The sequence below is a fragment of the Pogona vitticeps genome, chromosome 5, assembly GCF_051106095.1.
Source record: "Pogona vitticeps strain Pit_001003342236 chromosome 5, PviZW2.1, whole genome shotgun sequence".
NCBI lineage: Eukaryota > Metazoa > Chordata > Lepidosauria > Squamata > Agamidae > Pogona > Pogona vitticeps.
In genome coordinates, this window is record NC_135787.1 from 13206491 (window position 1) to 13220808 (window position 14318).

Below are 14318 nucleotides of genomic sequence, written 5' to 3' on the forward strand. Positions count from 1 at the left end.
TTACTTCCTCTGTGACCCTTGTTGGTTTAAAACATAAGATGCTGCAGAGTAGGTATGTAGATTTGTTTTTTGGACTACAACTTCCAGAAGGCTGCAGGTAGTGCAACTCTGAATACAGTTCTTTAGTAGAATTGAAATCACATTCATTTCCCAGAAGGCACGGTTCAAACTTTGTGTCTGAGAAATCAGACTTGCCAATACTTATATTCTGAAGATTATTTGCAAGCCTCACCACTCCCAAAAAACCCCGTCTAACAAATAGAAGGGGAAGATATGGAGGCAGTGACAGATTTTATTTTCTTGGGCTCCATGATCACTGCAGATGGTGACAGCAGCCACGAAATTAAAAGATGCGTGCTTCTTGTGAGGAAAGAGATGACAAATATAGACAGCATCTTAAAAAGCAGAGACATCACCTTGCCAACAAAAGTCTGCATAGTCAAAGCTATGGTTTTTCCTGTAGTGATGTATGGAAGTGAGAGCTGGACCATAAAGAAGGCTGACCACCGAAGAATTGATGCTTTTGAATTGTGCTGGAGGAGGCTCTTGAGAGTCCCCTGGACTGCAAGGAGGACAAACCTATCCATTCTGAAGGAAATCAACCCTGAGTGCTCACTGGAAGGACAGATCCTGAAGCTGAGACTCCAATACTTTGGCCAACTCATGAGAAGAGAAGACTCCCTGGAAAAGACCCTGATTTTAGGAAAGTGTGAAGGCAAGAGGAGAAGGGGATGACAGAGGACGAGATGGTGGGACAGTGTCATCAAAGTTACCAACATGAATTTGACCCAACTCCAGGAGGCAGTGGAAGACAGGAGGGCCTGGCATGCTCTGGTCCATGGGGTCACGAAGAGTCAGACATGACTAAATGACTAAACAACAACAACATACAAACTGCAGGTGATGAAGAAATCTGTTTGTTTCTCTCCCACCCTCCTTTCTAAGAGGACAATCGCTGCCACCTCCTCGCTCATGGTCGTCTCCAGCTGTAGCTTGTTCTCATTGCTGGACAACTGGATGAGCGAGCAACACCTGTTGATGACATGGATGCTTGGCACCTCCATGCTCAGTCCCTGTGACTGAGTCTTTGTTGGCAGGTGCCATGATCAACTTTCAGTGGCTCCCTACAACACATCTGCATCCAGTGCCTATTGCCCTACTACACTTCTTTTGTTCTCCCTCTCTATTGTCTTGACTGGCTTTGGTAAGAATGAGGAATCTCATTAAGCTGTGTTTCATATTTATGTTTAAAAGAGAAAAAAAACAGAACAGGTGAACTCAATCTTTTGGGTAGAGTTGGTTTCTTAAAATGAACATTGAGTTCTCAGTGGATTTCCAACTGGGGGAAACTACAGTGGTAATAAATAAATTCTGGCAGTGCAGACCAGACCACTCTCAAGGAAAGTATGTCAGCTGGAAGGGGGACAAGTTGGCAGGTGCAGAAATGAGCAAAGGGAGAGACAGAATCGCTGTTGCCGTACATAATATTTCAGTGGTCCAGAAGCTGTGTAAACAAATTGCATCTGATGCAAAATTTACTCTATGTTGCTTTTCTGTCTCCCCAGTTGGTCCCACTCTTCTATAGCTATAATGAAATATTTCTACCAGGTCTTTTTGTTTATAAACAGAGAAATCCCCTCAGTGTAATGCTTAGTCCCAGTTATTCCATTACTGTCACTATGTTGATGAACTGGTGAAACAACTAGAATTTTGTCAGCTTAATCAGTGGCTGATATAAATGGAAGAGAAGGGTGTATAATGGTCAGTAATGGGTTCTAGCTAGAATCAGCATGGATAGAATTTGCAACATGGGCAGGGTTTGAAGCTAGGCTGAAATTCGGTAAAGAGTTCACCACTTCTGCCTCAAGATTACCTTGTTTTAGACTCCTTTTTATGAACAGTCCCCCTAAAATTGACTGATGAATGGTTAATGTTGGATGCCCAGCATGGTCTAGTGCAGTGGTTCCCAACCTTTTCTGACCCATGGACTTGTTTGGGGTGCAGGATCCATGGGGGGGACCCCCTGCGCTCATGGGTGTGTGTGCTCATGCGCATGGCACGAGGTGCACTCGCAGGGCACGAGGCACACTCATGTGCATGCACAGATGGCACGGGACACGCTTGCGGGGGCAGGGTGCGCATGTGCAAATGGCATGGGGGCACTCACAGGGGCGGGGCACACTCGTGTGAATACGTGGGTGCTGCAGGGTGCACTCATGGGGTTGGGGCACTGTGCGTGCGTGCATGCGGACCGTGTGTGCATGGGGATGTGTGTGGGGTGTGTGTGTGGGAGATCTGTATCCTCGGCCCGGTCCTGAGAAGGCCACGGACCAGTCCCGGTCCGTGGACCAGGGGTTGGGGACCCCTGGTCTTGTGGATAGAGTGTCAGAGGAGACCTGGATTCAAATCCAGGAGGCCTGGATTCAAAACCTTGCTAAGCCATGGAAACTCACTGGAGGTGCAGAACTGGTAACATCACTCCTTAAATAACTCACTTACCCTGAAAGCCCTATCAGAGTTGCTATAAATTCATTCTGACTTAAGGGCACATCAGAACATGCTTAGTAGTGGCTGCTGCTGATTTGATAGCCACTTTAACAGTCCCGTACGAGTTAAGGATTAGAGGATATTTTAGGGTATAAATGCTGACATATGTAAATACGTTTACATCTTAACAGGTTATGGGCTTACCCAGAAGCTAGTGCCATGATAGATCTATTAGTTTTCAAAGTTCTACAAAAACTCCAAATGTAAGAGACCAATCAGTACAGCATAATGTCTGGATGCTCTGCTTTTTAATATATTTTTTGCTCTTCTTTGAAATATATTTATGACATCACACAAAATTTTCATATATGATTACGCCTGGCATAATGGTTTGCTTGCTTATTCACATCCCAACCTAACCTGTCCATTCCCACATTAACACCAGTGAGACACTGAACTCATCATCTTCACTCACCCCACCACCACGACCACCATCAACAGTCCCTACTTATGTCTGTAAACATGCCAGTAAAATTGGCCTGCTGAATAAGGGATGTTCCCTGTTTGCTCATTTCTCCCCTGGGGATGGAGGTTCTATTCTATGATCCCTCCACTTTCTTCCTCTTCTTCATCGTATTCTGTTTTTCTTATCTAGGAAGTTCATGCAGTTTCTCTCCCCACAACTCCTCTTTCCTGTCTATGTAATTGGAATACTCCCTGGGGCTGTATTCCATTTAAGCAGCAATTTCTGATCGTTTTGAAACAAGATGCTCGTGTATATTCATGGGGCTGTCTTGCTCATGCAGACTCAAGAGAATATCAGGGGAGGGAAGGACAAGAAAATGAGTTGTTTTCTGCATGCTGCCAATTGCCACCATCCATAAACTAAAGGTGTCCCTGAGTACTAGCACCTCATCAGAAAGCTGACTTGCTCCTTGTTGCTGGAGGTCTTCTCAACCCACCAAAATATGTTTTCTATTAGTTGTGTCGTTCTGGCATAGCCTCCCAGGGAGATGGCGTTTGGCAGGAAACCAAGCCTCAGGCAAGCAGAGGCATCCCGCTGTGATTTGCACAGGATCCCTCCCAATTAAACAAGTATACATGTTCTCTTTCTCTCTCTGTCTCGTCAAAACAGTCATATAATACCGTATTTCCCTGAAAATAAGACAGGGACTTATATTAATTTTTGCTCCAAAATGGGCTTATTTTCAGGGCATGCTTTATTTTACAGTCATATTATCTTCTTCTGGCTGCTACACAATGGTGGAGGGCGGGATTTCACTTAACTGGGGCTTATTTTGGGGGTAGGGCTTATATCACGAGCATCCTGAAAAATCATACTAGGACTTATTTTCAGGTTACATCTTATTTTCAGGGAAACAGGGCAATGTACTTCCTAGGTGATAACTATTCACTTTATGCTCTATTTCATTCATTTACTAGCTGGTAAGCATATCTTCATCAGCTTTTTTCTTTGGTGTTGTCTAAGCATCAAATGCTGGGAAAGGTTGACAGCAGCAGGAAAAGAGAAAGACCCAAATACAAGATGGATTGACTCTCTAAGGAATTCATAGGCTTGGGTTTGCAAGAGCTGAGCAGGGATGTTGAGGACAGGACATTTTGGAATTCATAGGGTAGCTGTACGTTGGAGGTGACTCAGCGGCACATAACAAGAATCATCAAACTGACCCTTAAGGAGAATCGAGTCACCCAGATAGGCGGGATATAAATCTGGCCATCCTAGCCAGATGGGCGGTAGACAAGCCAAATAAATAAATAAATAAATAAATAAATAAATAAATAAATAAATAGATGATGATGATGATGATGATGATGATGATGATGATGATGATGATGATGATGATGATGAACTGTGTCTGGGTCCCAGTTCTGGCAATAACAACAACAACAACAACAACAACAACAACAACAACAATAATCTACATTTCCTTCTGTTGTGATGTTTTTCCACCAGGGGTTCTGGTTCCTTCAAAACAAAATTTGATTTGTGCACGAAGCCTGGGTTTACTCCCAGACAACCAATGGCAAAACCAAACCACAGAAATGGACAAAATATACAGTGAAACTAATTCATCCTAGGACACTGAGGTGACTTCTAGCATTTCAGGAAGTTCTGCTTTGAACTGCGTCCTCATAATATCATGCTGTTTGGGCCTTGGGCGTAGATTCATGTGTTAAACTTGTGCCTGGCCTACTCCAGTCCAGAAAACAGTACAAGCTCAAAATATGAACCCAAAATTTCCAGGGGGTTCCCAATTTGTTCTTTTGGTCTCTTTCTTCTAGTGAAAGCAATTGGGAGAATAAATACCTGTGCAGATGTACATCCATTGAAAATGTAGGGGAAAGATGGATAATAAGCTTTGGAGGTAAGGCGGGAGAGGAGTTTAGAAATAATCAGGTATCTCCACAGATTTTTCCACTGCTCTGCGAGGTGTCATTAGAAGTCCTAAATACGGGGACAGAAAGGAGTATATCCTTCCCGCTCTATGATTTGCCAGAAAGTGCCAAGCGTGCTTTAAAAGAACACTGCTGTGATCAAGGTCTCTTTGATAAAAGAGAGGGAGAGTTGCAAATTTTTTTAAGGACCCAACAACGGATTACATCATCTTCCACCCGTGGAGTCAGGAGGCAGACTATAGCTTTGCCTTTACATTCTTTTGTTTTGATTTAAACAGTATAGCCAAAACCAAACCAAACCAACACACTCACACACAAAACACAAACTGAAATTGATCCTGAGAGGGGCTTTATAAACAAATGAGCTGCAAGCATATTTCCTGAGTATCTGAAGTAGCAAGCAAAATTCTAATCTTTTAGCCTTGCCTTTTTAATCAGCAGCTGGCTGGAAAGCTCACTGAGTTTGGAGCTAGATTCCTCATTGTGTCTTGTGGGACAAGATCCAGCCGGTGTAAACTTGAACACACTTTCCCAGAAGATGGGAATGGTAAACCTCCTTTGGCTTGTGGTCACACTGGCAATTTGAACAAATTTCTGTTCAGACTTTTAAAAACTCAGGTTCAATTCATGTGGCATTAAAACCGGTAACTGTTCCGGACCTGCTGAAATTTCCGGTTCGATCTCAAGGGCAACCCCACTTAGAGCACATTGCAGGAATCTATCCTTGAGATTACCAAAGCATGGACTAATGAGGCGAGACACCTGCAGTCAAGACAGGGATGCAGCTGTACAATCTGCCTGAGGTGGAAATAGGCTGACCAGATGACAGACATTATCTGGGATTCCATCAACATCACTGGGTCCAGAGGAAGGCCCAGACTGTGAACTTCATCCTTAGCAGAGAAAGTGCCACCCTAAAGGTAACGGAGTCACCCAATCCATGGACTGCACAAAGCTACCCACCCACCCAGAGAACATCCACCTTGTCTAGATTCAATTGCATCCGGTTCACCCCCCCCATCCACTCTAGTACTGTAGTTAAGCAGTGCTCAAACAGCAGAAGGATGGAAGGAGAATTAGAGCTGGTTATCATCAGCATACTGAGGACATGATCCTCCAAATCTCTGGATGACCTCCCTCAGCTGTCTCGTGTAGATCAGTAGTCCCCAACTAGTTTGGGACCACGGACTGGTTGGGGGTGTGTGGACTCCATGCATGGGGGGTGCACCCCTGCACTCATGGGTGGGCATGTAGTGCTTGCATAGGGACATGTCACACAAGCACGCAAGCATGACACACCCCTCTGCAAGTGCAACACACCCACTGTGTGTGCATGCATGCGGGGGGGGGGCAGAGATCCATCTCTGCGGCCCAGTTCCAGGAAGCCCACAGACCAGCACCAGGCCACGGACCGGGGTTGAGGACTCCTAATGTAGATGTTAAACAGCAGATGTTAAATTGAATTGTTTTAATCAGCAGCTTTAAAAGGAGGCCCATCTCTGTTTTATCCATTGGTTGGAGGGAACAGCACTCTGAATATGTTTAAGAAGACTTAAAAAAAAAACTCCAATGGTTATGGGAAGCTATTTCATATTGGTTGGACCGTGTCATCGAAGTGACCAACATGAATTTATTTGACCAAACTCCAGGAGGGAGTGGAAGACAGGAGGGCCTGGCGTGCTCTGGTCCATGGGGTCATGAGGAGTTGGACACGACTTAACAAGTAAACAACAAATTTTACGTTGTGTCAGAACATTGGTTCACCTAGACCAGTATTGTTGCTTATGGCTGGCAGCAGCTCTCCAAGGTTTGAGATATAATTCTTTCCTAGCCCTATCTGAAGAACCCTGAGTAGTCCGTGTCCATTCAAGTACTAACCAGGCTTGGACCTGCTTAATACCTAAAATCAGATGAAATCAGAGTGTATGGTGAAAATACAATTTAGCCCCCTTTAAAAAGCATGACTCTCTTTAAAAAACACGGAAATCAAGAACTCTATGGGTTTAAACATATTTAAGTGCTAAGCACTAGTGAGAGCTTGGAAAAATTACTTTTATAAATTACATTTTCCAGCCTCGATTCCTGACAGAACTCCTCCTCCTGAGGAGATCTGCCCGACCTACTTCATCTTCTCAGGCAGGGCAGTTGAGGTTATTGACACTGAGAGAGGCCCCAGAAAAAAGAACATTGAAAGCTGAGCCTTCTCTGTCGTTGCCCCTCATCTCTGGAACAATCTCCTGCCTGAAATCCGTCTGGCCTCTCCACTGGGAAATTCCAAAGGATCTTTGAAGACATGGCTCTTTAGGCAGGCTTTTCCGGAGTTTACCTCAGAACAACATAGTTGCACTTTCTAGTGTTTATTTCTGCTCCACCATCTTGCTTTTTTAAACAGTTATTTATGTTCACAGTATATTGATTTTATTTACTTTCTATGTTGTAATTTTGTTTCAGATTTTAGATGTGGTGTTTGTATAGAAATATGTTGATTTTGTATAGAATTACTGTATGTTCTATATCTATTCCTGAATGTTGGAATGGTTGATCAGATTTGTTGGATGATGTTTTATATTTTAGGTGTCCTTGCTCCCTTGAGTGTCAATTGCCCAGAGTGGCCTCCTAGCCAGATGGGCGGTAGAGAAGCCAAATAAATAAATAAATAAATAAATAAATAAATAAATAAATAAATAAATAAATAAATAAATAAATAAATAAATAAATAAATTCCATGTCTCTCTCCAGAATTTTTGTTTCTGATTTGTTTCTTGTTTTAGATGTTGTTTTTGTATAGAATTATGTTGATTTTGTATAGAATTATGTTCTATATCTATTCCTGAATGTCAGAATGGTTGATCTGACTTGTTGGACGATGTTTTATATTTTAGGTGTCCTTGCTCCCTTGAGTGTCAATTGCCCAGAGTGGCCTCCTAGCCAGATGGGAGGCAGAGAAGCCCAACTAACAAATAAATAGAAACTTTTTGGCTGGAGGTAATTAAATGGATAGAAACACTGACTAATCAAAAAATAGAGATTAATGAAACATTATTGTTATTTTCATTATTCACGGGGGGGGAAATGAGAAACTACAATATAAAGAATTAATTGCAAATCTCATAGGCACCGCAAGATCTGAAATAGCTAAAAATTGGAAAAAAGCCCAAGATCTCTCACTGCAAGCATTCACAAGTAAAATATGGCATACATTGTTGATGGAAAAAATGACGAATAAAGTTAGAGTACATAGAGGCGAAATAAGCCATAGTGAATTCACGGAAAACTGGAAGCCATTATTAAAATATGCCGATAAAATGGAGACATGTGGTTTGAAAAGAGACTTAGATTGTTGGTCAATTTTTTTAAAAAGGTGATGGGTAAAGGTATATATGTGTGATTTGGAGAAAAGTGGGGAATAGTTTCGTATTTAATATTTGTAAAAGGTTCGATTGTCTTTTCATTCTTTAGAAATGAATAAAGAAAAAAAAGGAAAAAAAAAGGATGATGTTTTATATTTTAGGTGTCATTGCTCTGTTGAGTGTCAGTTGCCCAGAGTGGCCTCCTAGCCAGATGGGCGGTAGAGAAGCCAAATAAATCAATAAATCAATAAATCAATAAATCAATAAATCAATAAATCAATAAATCAATAAATCAATAAATCAATCAATTCCATGTCTCTCTCCAGAATTTTTGTTTCTGATTTGTTTCTTGTTTTAGATGTTGTTTTTGTATAGAATTATGTTGATTTTGTATAGAATTATGTTCTATATCTATTCCTGAATGTCAGAATGGTTGATCTGACTTGTTGGACGATGTTTTATATTTTAGGTGTCCTTGCTCCCTTGAGTGTCAATTGCCCAGAGTGGCCTCCTAGCCAGATGGGAGGCAGAGAAGCCCAACTAACAAATAAATAAATAATAAATCGATCCCATCCGGAGCCTTCCTAGAGTTGTAGCCTCTCAAAGTCGCTCTTCCAGATCTCATCCATGAACCCTGCCTAGGTTTCACTACAGAGAGCATGGGTTCAAAAATTCCCCCAAATTCCTGTTCTTTTTCTCCTCACGGAATCCTGTCTGAGGAATGCCTGAGGTCTAGGAAATGAAGCCGTTCCTGAAGCAACGAAAGTAGGCCGTTGAGTGTTACATAACAGCACTGATGTTACCTGTCTGTCATGGGTTTGGAGGGAAAGTTCCATCCTATGGGGAGTGGAAGGCGGGACATCAGGAGGAGGGGCTGTACTGTATAAATATGTGAAGCGTGTGTGGAGATGCAAGAAGACGCTGAGAGACACTGGGATGTGACGAAGCAGCAGCTGGGAAGAAGAAGCTGTTGTGGGAGTCTGTGTGTCAGACAGGGTACTACTGTGTGTCAGAGTACCAACCTGATAGGTTCAGGTGTCTGTGGGTTAGCCAGAACTGATAGGTTCAGGGTCTGTGCTACAAGTTAAGGGTTCTGTGTGAACCAAACTGTATGTTTGTATGAGTGAGAATAAGCCACGTTACTTTATTTTATTCACCTGATTGTTTATTTTTCCCTGTGTGTATTTAAAATAAACCTTATTCTTTTTATTGTTTAAAAATCCATCCCTGGTCTGTGTGACTTCTTACAGGGAATGGTTGGTGGCAGCTTAGTGTAACTGTGTGACATATCCCAGTAGGTCTGGGTTTGTCACATTGATTGGTGTCCAGCGTGTGGGATACGACTGGTCCAGTTGTCCAGTGGTCCAGCAAAGCCTTGGCAAGTGTGCCCAGAGCAAGGGGGGTCTAGTCAGGGACAGTCTGAGGCGCGTAGGTAATCTTCTAGGTGTACCTCACGGGGAGGTGCGCTAGTAGAAGAACGTGCCAACTGGGGAGACTTAGATTAAGGTGCTCTGAGGCAGCCTAGTTTTGGCGGGAAAAAGCTGAGGCAAAACTGCGTAGTAACAGTGATCTAGCTTGCCAGCTGAGAGGCCCAGCAGAGGGGGGTAGGCTCTGACTCGATACTGTTGCAAGTTTAGTGCTGAAGAACAGCAGCAATCTCTGGGGAGAGCTGGTTCTGAGGCAAGAAGGAAAAAAGTGGTCGTTTTATTTTGAGGCTTGACTTTTAAAGCAGCCTGTTCTGAGGGGGGATTATGCCCTTGACTCGAAGCCAAGTAGCAGACATGAGTGAAGTGAAAGACCCCCAGATTGACCAAGGTTCTGAGGATGAATTTGGCTCAGTGCAGGGTGACAGCACAGGAGAGCAGAACCCAGAACTCAGAAAAATACTCCTAGCCCAACAGCATGAACTGAGGGTGAGGGAAATGGAGGAAAGATTAGAGAGAGAGAAAATGGCATTTGAATTAGAGAGAGAGAGAGAGAGAATGGAGAGAGAAGAAAGAATGGAGAGAGAGAAAATTGCTCTGGAAAAAGAAAGAATGGCGTTTGAATTAAGAAAACTGGAACTGATGAACCAGAACAATAATAATAGGGATTCTGAGGGAGGCCAACTGTCTAAAGCTGACCTGAAGAAATTCCCTGTGTACCACAAGGGAGATTGTCCTGAGGTGTTCTTTTCCTTAGTGGAAAGAGCGTTTGTGGACTTCTCAGTGAGGGAAACTGAGAAGATGACCATCATGCGTTCTTTAATCAGTGGTAGCCTGGCTGAGGTTTATGCCGAGATGCCTGAGGAACTGATGAAAGATTTTGCAGAGTTTAAAAAACTGGTGTTTGCAAGACATGGGATAAATGCAGAGCAGCTGAGACAAAGATTCAGGTCCCTCACCAAAAAACCAGAACAGACTTTTACCCAAGTGGGGGCCCAATTGGTGAGGCTGCTTGAGAAATGGCTATCGCAGGAAGGGACAGAGACCTATGAGCAGCTTAAAGACTTGATAGCACTGGAACAGTTCTATTCAGTCCTGCATGGGGAATTGAAGTTCCAGGTGAGGGAAAGGAAACCGAAATCTGTGGCAGCAGCCGCAGAGATCGCAGATTTTATTTCCCAAATAAGAAAGCCCTTGGGTGAGGGGAAATCTGTAGGTAAACCCAAAGAAACCTACAGCAAGTACTCTCAGGGACCAGGGAAAAGCCAGCAAGGGGGAGGGGCCCATGGTGAAGGGAAGCCCTCAGACATGAAACTAAGACCTCAGATTTTGGAGGGAAAACCAAAACAAGATGAGAGAGAATCAAAATACACCAGAAAATGTTATTTCTGTCAGGGAAAGGGTCATCTAATCTCAGAGTGTGAGAAATTAAAGCAGCTAAAAGGAATGGTGCCTCAGGAGTCTAGTGGGACCAAGCCAAAAGCTGTGTTCTGTGTCCAGAAAGAGCAAGGCTCAGTGTCACTGAGGGAGCCTGTTGCCATGGCTACTCAGTCTGGAACAGCTACCTCTGCTGATCAGGCTGAGGAAAATGGTCCTCTTATAGAGGTAAAGCGCTGCTTGCTGATAAAAACAGATTCTCAGTTGTTTGAGACAGCAGGGGTGGACGTAGGAATACTTGACCGTCAGTATAGGGGGCTGCGGGACACTTGTTCCCAGGTAACCCTGTGCCGTCCGGATATTATTCCTAGGGAGTTTATAATCCCAAATGAGAGCATAAAGGTGGCAGGGATTGAGGGGCAGGTAATCTCTCTGCCAGTAGCAGAGGTACCTGTCAACTTTCAAGGCTGGAGGGGAGATTGGCGGCTAGCGATTTCATCGACTCTGCCAGCAGCCGTGCTCGTGGGAAATGACCTGGCTGAACATGTGAAACGGGTGCTAGTGATTACACGCTCACAAGCCACCACAGGGACAGTTCAGGGGGGTAATGATGAGCCAGAGACGGAAGCAGAGGGGAGTTCAGAAGCTGTGGTGGAAACCTTAACCACAGACAGCAGATTTGGACAGGAGCAAAAGGCAAACGCCACTCTCCAAAAGTGTTTTGAACAGGTGACTGACGCCCAGCTAACACCCGAAACCCCAGTGAGATTTCTGGAGAAAAAGGGGATTTTATATAGAGAAACCCTGAGGAATATCTCAAAAGGGGGAGATGGGATCAGAAGTCAGCTAGTGGTACCTGAAACGTATCGCCCCATGATCTTACAAAGGGGTCACTCTGACATGTTTGCTGCACACTTAGGGGTGAAAGGGCCCCTTGATTTGATCAAGCAAGATTGGGAGCAGATCACCCAGGATGACCCACAAGACGTTGTGACATACATAGACACCTTGATGAATGACCTAAGGAGAAATCTAGAGCTGGCAGCAGAAAACCTGCAAGCTCAGAAGGTCAGACAGAAAACATGGTATGACCACAAAGCTAGAGAGAGGCACTTTGACCCAGGGGAGGAAGTGCTTTGGCTTAGGCCCTGCAGAGAGAACAAACTGCAGCTCAAATGGGCAGGACCATATAGGGTCATTTCCAAGATGTCAGACCTGAACTACCTAATAGAGCAGGAGGAGAACCAGGCAAGGAGGGTGGTTCATGTGAATGCCCTAAAACCCTACTACAGAGGGGAACAGAGGGTTTTATTCGCGATAAAAGCAGCTGAGAGTGAGGAAGCTGAATTACCCTTCTGGGAGGGTAGAGGGGAAGTAAAATACAACCCAGAGGAGGTAAAGATCAGTCCTGCACTCACCCAAGACCAGCAGCAAGAACTAAAAATGCTGCTTAGTAAATATCAACAGGTGTTTTCCAACAAGCCGGGGATAGTGAAGGGAGTGATGCATCGGATCCACACAGGGGATGCACCCCCGCAGGCAGTATCCCCATACCGAGTAACGGGACCCTATAGGGACAAGGTGCGGAAGGAGCTGGACGAGATGCTGAGGGAGAACATAATCGTCCCCTCTTCTAGTCCTTGGTCCTCTCCGATAGTCCTTGTGGACAAGCCTGATGGGAGCATTAGGTTTTGTGTTGATTACAGGAAATTAAACCGTGTAACCACTCCTGATGCCTACCCAATGCCCAGGCTAGACAACCTGATTGAAACCATAGGGGGTTGTCGGTTCATCTCATCATTGGACCTGGTAAAGGGATATTGGCAATTAAGAATTGATCCCAGGGATCAAGAAAAGACTGCCTTTTGCAGCCCTTTTGGTCTCTATGAGTTTCGAGTCCTGAGCTTTGGTCTCAGAAATGCACCAGCCACATTCCAAAGGCTGATGGACCAGACCTTGGCAGGGCTCAGTGACTTTACAGTGGCCTACATTGACGACATAGGGATCTTCAGTAATACCTGGGAAGATCACCTGATACACCTGGAGTTAGTGCTGCAGAGGTTAAGTGCAGCAGAGCTAACAGTAAAGGCCAGCAAGTGTCAGCTGGGTAGCCCAGAAATAAAATACTTGGGTCACATGGTAGGGGGAGGAGTGATAAAACCCCTGGAGGCCAAAATAGAAGCTGTTCGTGATTGGCCTAGACCCAACACCAAGAAAAAAGTCAAATCATTTCTTGGGTTGGTGGGCTACTACAGAAAGTTCATCCCGAGGTTTAGCGAGATTGCGGCTCCGCTGACCGATCTGACGAGGAAGACGGCTGATGACCGCATCCCGTGGACCAGCGACTGTGAGGCGGCGTTCCAGAGGTTGAAGGAGGCGTTAATCAACTATCCTGTCCTGCGTGCTCCAGACTTCGACCGGGAGTTCATCATCTACACCGATGCGTCTAACAGCGGGGTAGGAGCAGTTCTGTGCCAGGAGGATGAGAATGGTGACCAGCATCCAGTGTCCTACCTGAGTAGGAAACTTCAAAAAGGTGAGAGACATTTGGCAACCGTGGAGAAGGAGTGTTTGGCCATAGTCTACGCGATCCAGAAGGCCAAGCCTTACATCTGGGGAAGACATTTTGTTTTGTGCACTGACCATTCACCACTGCAATGGTTAAAGACAATGAAAACCCACAATAGCAAACTTATGAGGTGGGCTTTAAACCTACAGGACTATGACTTTGAAGTGAAGGTGGTCAGAGGGTCAGTGAACTGTGTTGCTGACGCCTTATCAAGAAGACCTGAAGAATGAAGACGGCGAAAGAACATGGACTATGTGTATATAATGATGACAAAAAGTAAAATGTACCTGGTTTTGATTTGGTTTGTATGAATAAAGGTAAATTGATGTAATGTATATGGTAAATGTTTAAATGCCTATTTGCTATGTTTAACTTAGAATGTAAGTATGAGTAAGTATAATATGGTATGTATAACTGTTGTTGTGTGTTTTATTCAGGTTGTTTTTTGGTGAAAAGCACGTTAGCTTTCCCCCTACAAAACAACTTATAAAGAGGGGAGGTGTTACATAACAGCACTGATGTTACCTGTCTGTCATGGGTTTGGAGGGAAAGTTCCATCCTATGGGGAGTGGAAGGCGGGACATCAGGAGGAGGGGCTGTACTGTATAAATATGTGAAGCGTGTGTGGAGATGCAAGAAGACGCTGAGAGACACTGGGATGTGACGAAGCAGCAGCTGGGAAGAAGAAGCTGT